Source organism: Ochotona curzoniae, unplaced genomic scaffold, assembly GCF_017591425.1.
Source record: "Ochotona curzoniae isolate NIBS_2020 unplaced genomic scaffold, NIBS_Ocur_1.0 scaffold_4683, whole genome shotgun sequence".
Classification (NCBI taxonomy): domain Eukaryota; kingdom Metazoa; phylum Chordata; class Mammalia; order Lagomorpha; family Ochotonidae; genus Ochotona; species Ochotona curzoniae.
The window spans coordinates 22,347,120-22,363,996 of record NW_024467121.1 but is presented as its reverse complement, the minus strand read 5'-3'; the positions used below and the strand labels follow the sequence as shown (position 1 = coordinate 22,363,996).

General features: G+C 44.6%; 1 protein-coding gene across 1 annotated transcript in view; it reads left to right on the top strand.

Annotated features, from left to right (window-relative positions):
- KIF26B (kinesin family member 26B) overlaps positions 1–16,877 on the top strand; it is a 413,315-nt gene that overhangs the window by 86,847 nt on the left and 309,591 nt on the right. The gene's annotated exons all lie outside the window — the stretch shown is intronic.

Here is a 16,877-nt window from a genome sequence, read left to right as displayed (position 1 = left end):
CGCCACAGTGTGGTGGCCTGGAGAAAGGAACAAGGCCTGCTACATTTGGTTTGTTGCGATTTAGCTTTGTATACAGCTGATGAGACTCCTGTGTGCTTCCTTGTTGACTCTTTGAAATACAGGAAGACATGGGCGGGCCTTCTAAAGCATCTGCCCATGCTCCACTTTTAACTTTGTTTTCCAGATGGATTGTCCAGTGCGAGGATGACTTCCGGGAGCAGGCTGGGGTGGGCAGCTCTCAGGAGTCTGTCTGGAGTACAATGCAGATGTTAAAAGGATGGCAGACAGATGTTTGTTTCAAAGTGGGAGGCTGTGTGCTCATGCACCCTCAACAGCAGTGACATGCCAGCCAGTATCAGGTCTGTTAGGAAGAGGAGCAGCCCCCTGCTTTCTATCCTGATGAGCTTCACTCTTTGCAGGTTCCACACCTTTGGACTCAACCAGCCACTGTACTCAATGTGTATGACCTTTCCTCCAGCAACATTATTCTCTAACGACACAAGATAACAGCGATTCATACAGCATTTTCATTGTGTGTGTGTTATATAGACATTGTGTGTGTGTTATATAGATTACATGCAAGCACTCTCCCGTTTTGTATAAGGGGCTTGGGCATCCGAGCAGTTTGGTATCCTAGTACTTAGAACTGTACATATAAAAAGCTCTGTAACTGTTCATTGTTCTTGTTATTGCTGTCACTCTTGACTGTGACTCATGGCAGGCTGCAGACAAGGAGTGTCCTGACAAAAGAGACTTAAGAAACCTGCGTCAGACATACAGGCCGCTGCACGGTAGTCCTAGTTATACCCGAGAAACAGTCATGGGGTGGAGGGAGGCTGGTTGGTAGCCGTGACTGGGTTGCCCACACCCTGCTTTCCTGTGAGTTCACATCTCAGGTGCCTGAGAAGACAGCGGGTCCCTCTGAAGCTACACCTCTGTCGTGGATGTGGTCTGAAGCTCGAGGGTTGGGTCCCTGGCATTTTTGTGCTCCCTCCTCTCTCTGTAATGTTGGTCCTGGTGTTAGCACAGCTGATGAACGGGCACGCTCCGGTGAGCAGTTCTGAGATACACATCATGACCTTTCCAAAGAGATATGCAGATGCATCTCTCACCCGCGGCCCTGGAATACTTAGCATGTGCCAGGCTCTGGGGTGGGAGCCAGGGATGGAAAGATGAAAGGCAGCCCCTGCTGTCGATTTCATTTGCATTCTGCCCTCTGGAACTGGGGTTAATTGGTCCAGGGGCTTACTGCCTATTAGGCTTTCTAGAGTCCTTGGGAGACTTGGAAGACCCGTTTCCTGGGGGCTGTGGGGAGAATCCTCATGGAGGCTTCCCTCCTAACCTCCTAACCTAGACCAGACCAAACACATTCATTTGGAAAGGAAGAGAGGCACATTTGTGAACAGACCCCGAGACGCTAAGTGACTGGAGTGGCTGATGGAGTGAGCTGCCCGCTTTTCCTTTGTCGTCAGTAGCTGAGGTCCCTGCATCTCCCTGGCTTTCTTTGTCTTTTTTTTTTAGATTTATTTTATTTTTATTACAAAGTCAGATATACAGAAAGGAGGAGAGATAGAGAGGAAGTGGAGCTGCCGGGATTAGAAGCGGCGACCATATGGCACATTCAAGGCGAGCACCTTAGCCATTAGGCCACACCACCAGGCCCTCCCTGGCTTTCTTATGCTGAGACTTCTCCCTCAAGATGGTTGTCAGTTTTGCCGTGCTCCCCCCATCCCTTCCACCCCAGTGTTCAGATGATTAAATCCACAGATGGCAGCTTCTAAGTTATTATGCCACTGATTAAAGAATTGTTAAGGCAGATTTATTTCTCTAAATACAAACACGTGTACAACTCAGAATTGGGCCAAAACTTTGCTGTACACAATAGTGTATTGTTCCTCTTTTCAAAAACGTATTTTATTAAACTCTGGTGTTATAAAACAGCAGTGCCTGGCATTTGTATTGCACTGTCTGCCTCAACTCCTAAGCCCTGGCTTGCTTTTCAGAAAAGACGCTCCATCTCTTTGATTTTTCTGTTCCTTGTCTTGGCACCATCAGAGCTCTAACATGTGCGACCGTTTGCAAGGCGCTGCATCGCAGACTGCGGCTGCACTCACCATTCTTCTGGCTGTTGCCTTTATCCGGGACTCCTAACAGAAGTGCTGCGGTTGAGCGTGTAGAGTCGTCGGTCTGCGTCACTGCTTCTTGGATCTTACTTTCTTTCCGGGGCAAGCCGAGAGCCGAAGTTCACTGTGATCGAGGTGTGGTGAACACTCAAGTGTTACAAAAGTGGAGAGCGTTGGTCTCGGTCTCAGAACAACTGCTTCCAGATTATTGTTCATAAACGCAAAAACAGCAAAAATGGTCTGGGAGGATGTATTTGGCTTAGTGTTTTTGTTGTTGTTTTTGTTTTAAAGCCATATGCTTTTGCAAAAATTTAAGTAAAAGCATAAACCACTGGCACTTTAAAACATTTTATTTAGTTTTCTTTCTTTTCTTCTTCTTCTTTTTTTTTTTTAAATTTGAGAGGAAGAGAAAGAGTCCATCTTCTGGTTTGGTCTTAAAATGTCTGCAGTGGCTGGCAAAAAGCCAGGCCAAAGCCAGGAGTCACAAACCCAATCCGGGTCTCCCATGCTGGGGCAGGAATCCTGCTGCTCTCCAGGATCCTCAGCAGCAGGAGCTAGAACCAGAGCTGGGCATCAGATTCCCGGCATTCCAATTTGGGACTCAGGAATCCTAATTGATGTCTTAATTACTAGGCCAAATGTCTGCCCCAACACTGGTTTAATTTTTTTTAATAGAGGTAATTTTTTACTGTAACAGAAGGACTTATCAAGGTTTCTGGTTACAAAAACCAGTATAGGCCCAGCAAAGTGGCCTAGCAGCTAAAGAACTCGCCTTGAACACGCCAGGATACCATACCGATGCCGGTTCTAATCCCAGCCACTCCACTTCCCATCCAGCTCCCTGCTTGTGGCCTGGGAAAACAGTCAAGGACGGCCCAAAGCCTTGGTATTCTGGACCTGTGTGGGATACCTGGAAGTAGTTCCTGGATCCTGGCTTTGGATTGGCATAGAATTGGCCATTGTGTTCACTTGGGGAGTGGATCATCAGATGGAAGATCTTCCTCTCTGGTCTCTCCTCCTTTCTATATGTCTGACTTTGTAATAAAAATGAATAGATCTTTAAATAAAAACAAAAACCAATATAAGCAATTAAATTATATTTATTTGCATCACCCACACATCAAAGATGCAAAGATACATAGGAATCAGTATAACAGAAGATGCGCAAATCCCTATGGAGAAAATGATAATTTAAAAAGACATTAAAAACTCTAAATAATAAATGGAGAACTACACTGTGTGTGTTGATGGATGAGTCAATATTGTGAAATACCAGTTTTATAAGTTTTATACAGGTATGATATTTTGAAAAGACAAAAAACGGCCTTGAACTAAAAGACTGATAAATTCGACCACATTAAACAAAATTAGTTCTTCAAAAAATATAAAGTGAAAAACAAAAACCTGAAAAGAGATTATTTCCAATTTCTGCAACTCAAAAAAAAGATGAGTAGAATATGGAAAGAACTGTATATACAATACGAAAGATAATCACAAAATGACTAAAGAACTTGAACAGGCATCTCAGAGAAAACAGGCTTATCCAATAAGCATAGGATAAGTACCTAACCATCAGAATTTAGGAATTCCAAGTTTGAAACCATTACAAAATATTGCTTTATACCAACCAGATGTGCAGACCATGTTTGATCATGGGGCAGGGTGAGGCCGGTCAGCAAGATTCTTCTCTCCTGTTGGTAAGACTAACTCGGCTGTAACTTTGGCAAGCAGTTTGTTTCTGCTCTTGTGAGCAGGAGTGAGCACACAGTCCAACTGTTCCATCCCCAGCCGCAGACCCTGGTGGGACAAGACTGAGATCTGCATTCAGAGCAGGATTTGAACCAGAGTATTACCATTTCCCAGCTGTCTGACCATCAGCATGTGGCCGTCCCAGCTCTTTGATCTGTGCAGGGGAGAAGATCATGTCTAAAGACTGATAATACATAAAAAAGCATGAAAGCAGCTGTTTTTATTTCATATCTGACCAGTGGGCAACTGCTTGAGGATCGAGACTTCTCTGTCCTGGTTACTGTGCACAGAGCATAGGATGGGTAGACAACACACCAAACTTGACTTGGATTTACAGGTCTCCACCATATGCGCAGCTCCTACTGGATGCTTTTCATTCTGTATAAATCTCCTTGCCCTCTGCATCTGCCAAGTGGTGACAACAAGCATTCTTGGCATGTGATAGGCTTTTTCTCACTGCTTTTACCTTCCTGAAGTTATCTCTCCAACAGTGGGTTTCAGCTGTACCCTTTTTTTTAAAAAAAGATTTATTTTGTTTTTATTGGAAGGTCAGATATACAGAGAGTAGGAGAGACAGAGAGGAAGATCTTCCGTCCATGATTCACTCCCTTAGTGAGCACAACGGCCACTGCTGCGCCGGTTCGCAGCTGGGATCCAGGAACCTCTTCCAGGTCTCCCATGTGGGTGCAGGGTCCCAAGGCTTTGGGCCATCCCCAACTGCTTTCCCAGGCCACAAGCAGGGAGCTGGATGGGAAGTGGAGCTGCCGGGATTAGAACTGGCGCTCATGTAGGTTCCCACTACGTTCAAGGCGAGGCCTTTAGCCTCTTGGCCATGGCACCTTTGTACAGCTTGCAAAGAATTAAGCAAGGAATTAGCTTGTAGTGAGCATGTTCAAAACATAGAAGTTCCCTACATGGAAATAAAGTGTTGCTGTTGTTGCTCTTAAGAGTTATTTATTTATTTGAAAAGCTGAGTTACAGAGAGATTGGTCTTCAGTCTGCTGTTTCACTCCCAGAATGGCTGCAATGGCTGAGGCTTGGCAGATCTAAAGCTGGGAGGCAGGAGTTGCTTCTGGGTCATCTACATAGGTGCAGAGGCCCAAGCACACAGGTCATCTTTTGCTGCATTCCCAGGAAGCTGGATTGGAAGTTTAGCAGCAAGGAAGAGGTCCCTGCGTGGGCACCAGTATGGCAGGTGGCAAGTTAATGCACTACACCATGCATCAACTTTTAAATGTTGTTTCTTTATTGCTGGGGACCCACGAATTACAGACCCAGCATGGCCGAGGGCACTGCAGAGCAGAGGCTGTAAGAATCAAGAGAGCAATCCCAGTGACCCTCTCAATGCTGAAGTCTCAGAGAGCAACAGATCATTTCCTGAAAGTTAGCAAACCTCACATGCAGCTACCTGCAAGGGTTGCATGTGGCTTCTGTGCTCGGCCACAGGTGTAAAAGACAGAATCAGCAAGGCCTTCAGTCCCAGTGATACCCCAACACTTACTGTACAGCAAAATAGGAGGAAAATGATAGAATTAATCACTCTGAGTTACAAACTTGGCGAAATCTGAGGAATTCTTAAATTCAGGATTTCAGGTGAGGATGAATAATTTGGCCATGTAAATGTTTTGCGTTGACGGTATTTCTGCATTATTTTTAGGGAATGTAAAAGCATTTAGGAGTGGGTTACATTTCTGGCCGAGGCTTTATAACAGTTGCAGTTGTGAACAAGTGGATGGGACTTTGGGACTTTTTTTTCTATTTATTTTTATTGGGAAGTTAGATATACAGAGAGGAAGAGAGAGGAAGATATTTCATCTGTTGATTCACTCCCTAAGTGGCCGCAATGGCCAGAGCTGAGTCAGTCTGAAGCCAGAAGCCTGGAGCTGCTTCTTGGTCTCCTATGTGGCTACAGAGTCCCAAGGCTTTGGGCCATCCTCTACTGCTTTCCCAGGCCACAGGCAGGAAGCTGGATGGGAAGCGGGGCTGCCAGGATTAGAACTGGTGCCCTTATGGGATCCCAGCACATGCAAGGTGAGGACTTTAGCCACTAGGCTACTGCGCCAGGCCTGGGCGTTTGGGACTTAATGCTAGTCATCAGTACATTTGGAGACATTTCTTATAGTCAGGTTTTTTATTTTATGCCAAAATATTTTAAAAGTACATCCACTCTGAGGATGCTGAATATGCGGACAGCACAGCAGGTGATTTAAGGTCAGTGAAAGAGAGGATGAGGACACTGTCCTTAAAGTGGCCTTCCCATCTGGCCAGCTGGGCCCCTCCTATCTTTGGCCACCCAGGAGTGTACTGTCAGGATCACTGTCACTGTTTCAAGTTCAAACACACTGGAATCAGAGCCACTGAGGATTAGATCTGACATTTGAACCAGTCCGCGCCTTCGTCCAGATATCTTCTTCTATCCGCTAGCCAGTGCTGACTGAAGGCTTTGATTTCTCTCCGGTAAATAACGTGTTGTGAATCCAGATCTGAGCCAGCACGAAGGGCACCCGGGCTCCCCGTTTGCCTGCAGTCCAGGGCTTTCAGTGCTGCAATGGGGACAGCCCTGTGCACACCAGGCTGGGAGCTGTACCGGCTGACTTATCTGTCCACTGCCCCATCCCCTCCAGAAGATGTCCGGCTGACCTCACAAAGTGGCTTAATTTGGAATAAAGATGTTTTTTAAAAAACTGTGTTGGAAAGCTATAGGACAGAATCCATTCTGTTAGCTGACCTTTAAGTGGTGAGCTCCTCACACATTGCTGTGCACCAAATCTCTAGAGCTTTTTCATCTTGCGTGACTGAGTCTCTGTGCCCATGCAACCCAGCAACTCCCTTTTCCTCCTTCTGATTCCTGGCAGCCATCAATCTATTTCCTAAGTCTGGGGGTCTGAAGACTCGGGCAATTTCTCCGAAGTGGACTCCTATAGCACTCGTCCTTCTGGGACTGGTTTACGTCACTTAGCACAATGTTGGGAAATGTTCTAATGACAGGGTTTCCATCTTTTTAAAAGCTGAATAATATTCTGTTGTATGTATATGGCATGTTTTCTGTCTACACTGATGCATCGATGGAAATTTAGATTGTTTCCACCTCTTGGATCTTGTAAATAAATGCTACAGTGGACGTGGGAATACAAGTTATTTCTTCAATTCTGTGGTTTACGTACCCAAAAAGGAGATTACTGGATCATGTGTTCTATTTAAAATTTTTTAAGAACCTCCATTCTGTTTTTCATAATAGCCACTTCATTCTACATCCTTACCAACAAAGATTCCAGTTTGTTTTGTGTTTTTTCAAAGATTTATTTATTTTTACTGGAAAGGCAGATCTACAGAGAGGAGACAGAAGGATCCTCCGCCCATTGGTTCCCTCACCAAGAGGCTGCAACAGCAATGGCTGAGCCAATCTGAAGCCAGGAGCCTGGAGCTTCCCCTGGGTCTCCCATGTAGGTTCAGAGACTCAAGGCTTTGGGACATCCTCTATTGCTTTCCCACAGGCAGGGAGCAGGATGGGAAATGGAGCAGCTGGGACTCAAACCGGCAGCAACATGGGATCCTGGTGCTTGAAGGGAGGATTAGCCAATCAAGCCATTGCACAGGACTCAGAATTCCAATTTTTATATATCCTTATTAGAGATTAACATTTTCTGTTATTTAAAATATTTTAAAGGGTTATTTATTTGTTTATTTGAAAGGCAGAGTTACACAGGGAGAGAAAGGGAGTGAGAAATCTTTCATTTGCTGTTCACTTCCCAGAAGGCTGCAATGATAGTGCCAGGACAGAAACAGGAACCAGGAGCTTTTTCTGGGTCTCCCACATGGGTATCAGGGACTCAGACACTTGAGTCGTCTTCTACTGCTTTCCTGGATCTTGTAAATAAATGCATTGGCATGAAGCTGATAGGAAGTGGAGCAGCTGGGACCTGAACTCGTGCCCATATGGAATGCTGGCATCACGGGCAGCAGCTCTGCCTGTTGAGCTATGATTCTGGTCCTGGTTGATTGTTTATCATGGCTTTCCTAACAGTGTGCGGTGCTACCTCATTGTGGCTTTGAGTTGCACATCCCTGATGATTACAGAGGTTGAGTGTCTCTTGAAATACTTCTTGACATTTGTACGTTTTCTCTGGAGAGACATCTATCCCAGTACTTTGTTTTCCAAGTGGATTATTTGTTTCATACTGTTGAGTTGTAAAAGTTGCTTTTGTGTTTGGATAGCAACTCCTTCTCCGGTGTAGGATCTGTATTTTTTCCCTCCCATACTGTAGGTTGCCTTTTCGCTGCTTTTAGCAGAGGCATTCTAGTGTGATATAGTCCCACCTGCATAACTTTGCGTTTCCTGCCTGTGCTTGTGGTCACCAAGACCAAGGTAATCTTTTCCTTTATATTTTTCTCTTGGAATTCTGAAGTTTCAAGTCTTATATTAAAATCCTTTAATCCATTTCAGTTGGTATTTGTGTATGGTGTAACATAAGGATCCAATTTTGGTTCTGTTTGTTTTTTTCTTTCTGCATGTGACTATCTAGCTTTCCTTACATCATTTGTTGAAAGTCTTCCGTCTGCATTGTATAGTCTTGGCACCACTGCTGAGGGTCATTTCACTGTGCATGTACAGTTTTTTTTTTGGACTCTTCATATATCATTGCTCTGTACAACAACCTAATAGTTTTTTTTTTTAAAGATTTGTATTTATTTATTTGAAAAGTAGAGTTACAGAGAGAAAAATGAAGAGGTGGAGGAAGGGAGGGAAGAGGAGAGGGGTAGAGACTGAGTGAGGGTGTGTGTCAGTCTTCCATTTGTAGGTTCTCTTTCTAAATGGCTGCCTGCAGCTAGAGCTGGGCCTGGCCAAAACTCGCAGCCAGGAACTTCTTCTAGATCTCCTGTATGGGCCATCTTCCTATATTTTCTCTCTGTATTTTCTTGGTTGGATGGTAGATTGAAAGGTAGATAGACAGGCGTAGAAATATCTGTCTGTTTGTATGTGTCTACTACTTCATAGTACTCTATAAGTTCTTTAGACTTTCTTCCATCTTTTCATTCTTGATGCTTCTCTGAATAATTTTGAATAACTTTTCTTTGAGTTCATTTATTTATTCTACTTGATTTACCTACTGGAAACTCTCTCTAGCAGATATTTCAATTTGGTTATTTTTTTTTTTTCAGTTCCAAATTTTGTTAGTGTTTTTGGTTTTTTCTTTTAAGTTCTTAAAAATTTTATTGGAAAGTCCAGATAGAGAGGAGGTGAAACAGAGAAGATCTTCCATCTGTTGACTCACTCCCCAAGTGGCCGCAATGGCCACAGCTGAGCCAATCTGAAGCCAGGAGCTTCCTCTGGGTTTCCCACATGGGTGTAGGATCCCAAGTCTTTAGGCCCTCCTTGACTTTTTCCCAGGCTACAAGCAGGGAGCTGGATGGGAAGCAGGGCCACTGGGATTAGAACTGGCATCCACCTGGGATCCCAGCGCGTGCAAGGTGAGGACTTTAGCCACTAGACTACCATGTCATGCCCAGGGATTAGTTTTAATGAGAATATTATAGTTTTCCAAACATAAGCCCCTTAATCTTAAGTATTAATGAAAAGAAAGAAAATCCTAGATTACATTACGTAATACAAGTTCAGTTGAAGTGACCAAAAGAGTTCATTTTCATTAATGTTGTACCTATTGCATGTTTAATATTTAGTAGGTGCCCACATGGTTTCCCAGCACATGCAAGATTAGAACTTTAGCTGCTAGGCTACCACATCGAGCTCTGTTAGATTCTTTTAAAAATTTTCTGTCTTGTTGTTGATATCTTGTTCATGCATCTTTTTCTTGAGATAATTGGCAGCTATGGTGGTGAATATTTTGAATTTATGGTCAAGTAAGTTATGTGCCTTCATTTCTTTAGAGACAATTTCTGGAGATTTGCTCTTTTCTTTTCCCCTTATTTTGGGGTTTGAGCTGTGTTTTCTTGCTTTATTGTAAGCTTTGTGAAACAATAGCTGCCTGCCTCTCCTAGTCTTAGACTGCCTTCCAAATGGGTAAAGATTCAAACCTTTTCTGTGTATGTATCTTCTGTGGACTTGTGCATCTAAATTCTCAGTTGGAAGGCATTTGATGGTTTATATTTTCAGAGACTCAGAATAGCTTTGATTTCCATGGTATTTATTTTGTATCTGTAGGTTTTCTGGAGCTGTCTCAGCCGCCCAGCTATTAGAGTAAGCCAGGTCCTGTTTGCACATTACTAACAGTTGAGATGGGCAACTCCTCAAAAAAAATTGGAACATGTAATTCAACTCTTTCTCCCTCCGGGAGAAGTGGGGCTGGGGTTTTCTTTGGCTTCTTTTGTGCTGAGCTGGGAGAGGAAAAACTATGGTGACAGGCCACAGGTCCAAACCATGGCGTTGGTTCTCGGTGGTCTCCAACCTGCTGTCCTTTTCGGTTCTGTTTAGCTTCGGGTAAGACAGACACTGGCCCTCTGGACAGCCTTCCTGGGAAGTGGAGCAGGCTTTTCTTTCCCTCCCCAGGTAGAATCTCAGATCCAACAGTTCCACCCCTGGTGAAACTGCTGCATGGGGTGATGGTTGGGGCGGGGATAAGAGTGTGGTGAGTGGGTGCTGTCGTCCCGTTTTGATGCAGCTGGTTTTGCACTGGTACTAGCCTGTGTTTTATGTTGAGTTGGTGTCTCTGTTAGGAGAAAGAGAGTTTGGGGTTTCCAATTTTACCATCTTGCTGGCATGGCCTTCTGTAATAAGGATCTTTCAAGCTATAACTAAGATGGGGATCTTGGGACGAGATCATTCTGGATTGGGGGTGGCCCCTAATTCCAGTGGTGAATGTATTTATGAGGGATTTAAAAGGAGACACAGGGAAGAAGGCCATGTTAGAGTGGCGGCAGAGATTGGAATGATGCATGTATGTTACGGTTTGAACAGGATTTAGTTCCCCAGACTCACTGAAACGTATAAAATCCAAAGTGTTTGTTAATGCTTAATAGCTTAAGAATGGAGACCTAATCCATTTATGAGTTTCAGAAGTGGGCCTAAGGGAGCGTTGCTGAAGTCCCTGGGACCAAAGCTCAAGGGCGGTGCTTGGGAGAGAGTCAATCTCTTAGCTAGGTGTGCTTTTGGTTCTGCCTGTGTGCAAGCTCACTGTGTGGTCCTCCTTCAGTGTGTGTTCAGATGCCTCCCAGGCTTCAAGTGAACAAATCACCTCCCTTCCTAAGACACTCCTCTAGGATAGTTAGCATGATCAGATGTTGCTAACACAGTGACTAAGGCGAGGCACATCACAAGTTCTCTCAGAGGACCCTCCTTGCCAACACCCCGACTTGAGAGTGCTGGCCACCAGGACTGTCGGAGAACACCTTCCTGCTGTTGAGTGAGCACGTTTGTACTAATTCTTTACAGCAGCTCCAGCAAACCCGTTCACAATGGGAAGTTTAGCTATACAAAGTTGGGAAGAAGAATTTAGAAGGAATTTAGATTTCTTTTCAGAGCTTGCTTGTATCTGGTTATTAGCTCCACGGGGTATGGGCTGGGGATCTCAGATAGGTGGCACCCTCACTAGTTCTTTTGTGCCATGCTGTACACTGGGAATATTCTTGGTTTACCCTGGAGATGCCACAGGCTCTGCACTGGCGGGAGACTTCAGAGGGCCCTGGGACCCACAGAACAACTCTATTTTAGACATGTTAAGGGGTTTAACATAGACTTTTTGTGTTTGGGGAGTACCAAGAACAAAAATACTCTGCTACCTAGCGAAGAAAATAGGAAGCCTTATGGGATCTCAAGCTGTACTTTTGTTCTCGTTTCTCTTCGGTCCCCATTCCCTTTCCTGCGATATTTTTTCCTGTCATTTTTCAGCCCTTGTTCTTTTGGGGGTACAACAGCCTCTGCTGTCCCAGCGACTCCCTGGAACGGTGGTTAGAAGTGGAAGGGGGCTGGGAGCAGAGTCCCAGGGAGGGTGGGGAGTTTGAAGAACCCCGAGAGTTTCAGACAGAATCCTTGGGGTGGCTTGGCCTGTGATTCACTGTTCTAGACTTTGTCCTTCTCCCAACCAGTATCCTGCCAGTGGTCCCATGTTAAGTTGGTAAAGCACGGGCGTGTGTAGTTATGAAGGGGTAGGATGGGACTTTTAAATACTAAGGCCTGGGAAAAAGCGAGCAGGCGGGAAAATTATTTTAAAAGGGTTAGGGGGGAAGGGAGGTGGGATAATAACAAAAGGAAAAAGTATACTTACGTTAAGAGTACTATAATTTTCTCCAAGTATTGCCGTAGAAATCACTCTTCAGACCCTACGCCATGCATAAATCCGAGGAGAACAATTTACCTGCATTGTTCCCCGTGTCATCAGCATCCTCTTTCTCCTGCATCAGCCACAAGGACTCATTTCATACATCGTCATCCGGGACTGCTGAGTATTCATTTCTCTGCACTGATTTTCCTGCCAAAAATGTCCTCTTTTCAAGTCACGGACATCATTCAATGTGCTTTTTATTTTACATCGCCTACCATTTTCCAAGATCCTTCATTTCATTGGTTAGCATTCAGAATTCCGGGCCCCCAGATCAGTACCCTTGACATCAAGTCCTTTGCTCCTCTCCAGAAGTCCAGTGAGGGGAGCAGTCAGCATGCTGCTGCTTTCATTCATCCCCATTTGTTACAGAGGAAGATTAAAATCAGTGAGGGGAGATTCCCAAAGAAGCCGTCTGTCCCTGTTCTCTCAGCCTTTTACGTGCTGGTGTGCTTGATGCCTTTCTTTCATTCTGTTTTCTTTTTACTTCCTTTTCCAAAGAAGGGAAATTTCCTTCTTGGACTGGTGCTCTGAGATGATTCAATTCCAGTCCTGACTGCCACACACTTGCTGCTCAGCTCCTGGGAGCTTAGCTCATCTGTTTGCTCTTCTGTCTCTCTGGGGAGTGCTTTAGTCGGCATGGTTGACCATCACAACAGGCACCTGTGAGTGGGGTGGTGAAGGCCTGAATCCTAAGGGAGTTGAACCTGTAGTCACCCCACCCCCACCCGCACTGTTGTCAGCTTCACTCTGCCAGGAACCCAGTTCCCAATCCATGCACCTGCCAGCCAGTTCCAGGAAGGCCTCTGCCATGTTCCTTGGGCAACGTTGCCCTTTGGAAGATGAGGAAGAATCTAGAACGTCACCCCTCAGCCTCTGGAAGGAAGCATGCTGAGCCATGTGTGAATGAAAAGCACTCGTACTGAGCTGAGGCTGACAGCATTAGGTCTTTGTTGCCTTTTTTATATTTGTGGGCACCTGGGCTCCTCGAAGCTCCCAGCACACTCATTGCTTGTCGCACTTGGGGACTTTAATGGCTCTCCATATCACAGGGTAGCGGTGCATGGGCCTTTATCCAAAAGGGACTCTCCTCATTTCTCCCCCGTGTCATTGGTTCTCAAGGTCCCAGGGGTTTTCTTGTTTAAGCTCTGCTTCCAGAACTGCTAATGACCATTTATTTTCTCCTTCCACCCACCTGGAAAGAGGCAGGTCAGTTTCTCTCTCTCTTTCTCTGTCCCATTTTTAGAAAATCATGTCTGGGCATATAAAAAGCTTAGCAAGTGGGAGTAAGGAACCCTGCATGCCCTCCAATCAGCCAGCATACCACAGATCATTGTCCTTAGGCTTTTCCCTGTCCGTGTCAGCAGAGGCAGCCTCTTCCCTGATGTTCGCAGTAGTCAACCCCTTGATATTCTCATGGCCTTGGCCATGGGTTAGATCCATCCATAGTAGCTTGCTTAGTGTTGCTTCATTTTGAAGTTTATTTAAATGACATGCAGTCTGTGGTTTTTCTGTAACTTATTTTCTGAATAAGAAGTCTAGCTGTGTTGACTTTTAACTACCTTAATTTTTAAATTGGGATTCATGTTCTGGTTACTTCTCTTCCATCTCTCAATCCTTATTTTTTACTACCCACCCCTCCCCGGCTTCTGGGTTTTGATATAATTATCTTTTGAGTATCCCAACTATACTATTATAGGCTTAAAAAAAAAGAATACATAAAGAAAGAAACAGCTATAAAATCCACTACAGAAACCATTTCTGTATCTTGAATGATTTCCTTTCACTGTACCATCCCTGCATCCCATTCTGTTTCAGGAGAGTGCATTATTCCTGGGAAGAACTTTTGTTATTTTCCAGGAGTCCATCTGCTCTGCCTGCTTATCTCCACCTGAAGCCATAAATGCTCCATTCCAGGCAACGTAATCATTTTCACAGCAACTAAATGTGATTTCACACACAGCAGATTATGACTTCTGTGGGGAGTGAGCGGTGTAAAATGATTAACCCCTTAGGACAGGGACCCCATTTCACACTAATCTCCTTAGCAACCAACACAGGGAAGGAAAATGGACAGCATAAATGGATTGGGGATAATATAGCATCGCATTTAATGATCTGTTCCAAGTGCCCAGAGAACAAACTCTCAACTAGAAATTATATCTGGCACCAAAGAGGACTTGGGAAACTGCCCTGGGCAAGGTGGTCCTCAGGAGGAGGAGCAGCACAGGAATAGGAACGTGGGCCATGCAAGCTTGGAACTGGATCTGAAGAAAGCGGGACGCAGGTTTCTCAGTGGATCAGTATACAGGAGTTGATTTCCTTGTGGTTTGAGGAGAAGAGCTGTACAACACAGATTTGTGAATGAACTCCTGTGACCCCCGCCTCCCAAAACAACAGGAATCATCCACAAGTCATGATTTCTTGGCCAAAGACTTGAGAAATTCACTGCCATATTTTCAGTTTATTGTTGTTATTCTAAGCGAAAGAGTTTTTATTGACAAAAAAAAAGAATATTCATCCAAGGAGTTAAACACTTATTTTTTCATACTTTCCACGTGTATGAGGTAGGCAGCTAACATGATGATTACTCCAGGGGGTTTTTGCTGCTTTTTATGCATGGCTTGCATATTGAAGAAGTGTGGCTGAGTTACAGTCAACAGATGTCAGAATTAGTTTTAAAAATAGCCCAGAAATGAAGTGTCCCCCTCAGAATGATCAGAACTGATTGATCAAGCCAGGCAACCTTCTTCATTAAGTTTAATGATACTAGATTTTCCGGATTAGTCCTAGATGTGGTTATGGGGTGAGAATTGAAAGCATCTTCTGTCCCTTGAGTAGAATACCATTATTGAAGAAATTACTGGCAAGTTGCAGGGATCCAGGCATTGTGGAACCCTTCCATTACCCGAGTCTATTATTATTATTATTGTGATTTTCAGCAAGTGTGTGGACTTGAAAAACATAATCTAATAAACATTTAATAGTAGCTTCTCTTTGCCTGATAGCAGAAAATTAGAAGGAACCAGATGCACCTACTTTAATGAATTGGTGTAATCAGGAGTGGTATGTAACATCAAGGGTAAAAATTGTTAACTTAAATTGTGGCTTTGTGTCTCAGATGGGCTTTTGCCGTTTGAAGTCTGCTTCCCCTTGAATAACTAGAGTTAGAGCTTCTGTGTTTTCCTTTCCCAATCGTCTGAATTTGTTTCCTTTTTTTTTTTTCTTTTCGGGGGAGGGGAATGTGTGCAATTAAAATTCTTTTTCTGGAGTACTGAGCTCCAAATTGCCAATTATTCTGCAGGAGAGTTAAGAGTTTAGTCCCAGAATTTTCTCAGTTCATTCAAAAGACCAACAAAAAAAAAAAAAAAAGGAGGGGTTGGGGAGGAACAACATTGGGAGCTGTAATGGGAACAGTATGACTTAGGCCTTTCTTGACGATAAGCACCACAGATCGAAAATACAAACAGCCACCCTCTGCCTGGGTAAACCTCATTTTGTTTTTTCCAAGCGTACCATGTCTTAGACCTCTACTTAAACATCTCGTTGTCCACAAAGCCTTCGCAAATCTTGTCTACCCTGCCTTCCATTCCACCTTCAGCCCTATTAGGCTTCCTTACCCCCGTCTTACTTAGTACTTAGCACCCTCTATTCTGGGTTTGCTCGGTTATTGCCTATGCCATCTTTTATTTGGGATCAGAGACTGTGTCTTGTTGACTTGTTATCTGCAGCATCTCATACGGAATCTAGCACTCAGCAGGTCTAAGCCTCCTGAGGAGTGAATGAACGCATGAACAGAAGTCATGTCTAACTGCGTGGCTTCTTGTGACTGCAGAGTAAGGCCTAGGAGAAGTCGGCTTGCGAAGGAAGGTGGTTGATCTCAGCTCAGTTTGGTAATTTGCAGACCAAGATTTGGTATGTGGCAATGGCTGAGGTGGCAGTCAGCATCACGTGGGAAGAAGGATTGTACTCACTGCCTGTGTGCTTCTGGTGTCTAGGATTTGGTAATGGAGGCTCCTCCCTAACTCTAAGCTCATGGCTTTGGGGTTTAAGCACCTGCATGAGTTGGGGAGCCCAATCTTGTGCAACCCATAGCTCTGTTTCATACGGGTGGCAGATTTCTGCGTGCATTGCTCTCTTTTGCATCCCTGGGGCCTACTTGTTGTATCAATTACCTTTTACTGCATAACAAACAACTTCAAAACTCTGTTTCTAAAACCAATAGCTGTTCATTTGCCCATGATTCTGCAGAGTAGCACTTTAGCTTGCCTCAGCTTGGCAGTTCTTTGGGGTTCAGCTGGACATCTCCCATGGGTCTGTGGTCAGCTTCTGGGTCAGCTAGGGTTTGCAAATCTGAGCTGAATTCAGCTGAGTCCTCTCTCTCTCTCTCTTTTTCTCTCTCTCATGAATGAATTAATTGTTAGTTGAGAGAGCACTCCCATCAGTTGCTTGATTTTTCAAATGTCCACAGTGACTGGATTCTGGTCAGGCCAAATGTAGGAGTTTGGAACCCAGTCCAGACCCCCCACTTGGTAGTGGCCCAACTGCTCAGCCCATCACCTGCTACCTCCCAGCATGTGCATGTGGAAGAAACTGGAGTGAGAAGCAGAGAGGGGATTTGAGTCCAGGCCCGCCAGTACGGGATACAGGTGTCCCAACGGGTGGCTTACCTACTGAGCCAATACCTACCCACATCATTGCTTTTCCATGTGTATGTGTTTTTGTTATTGTT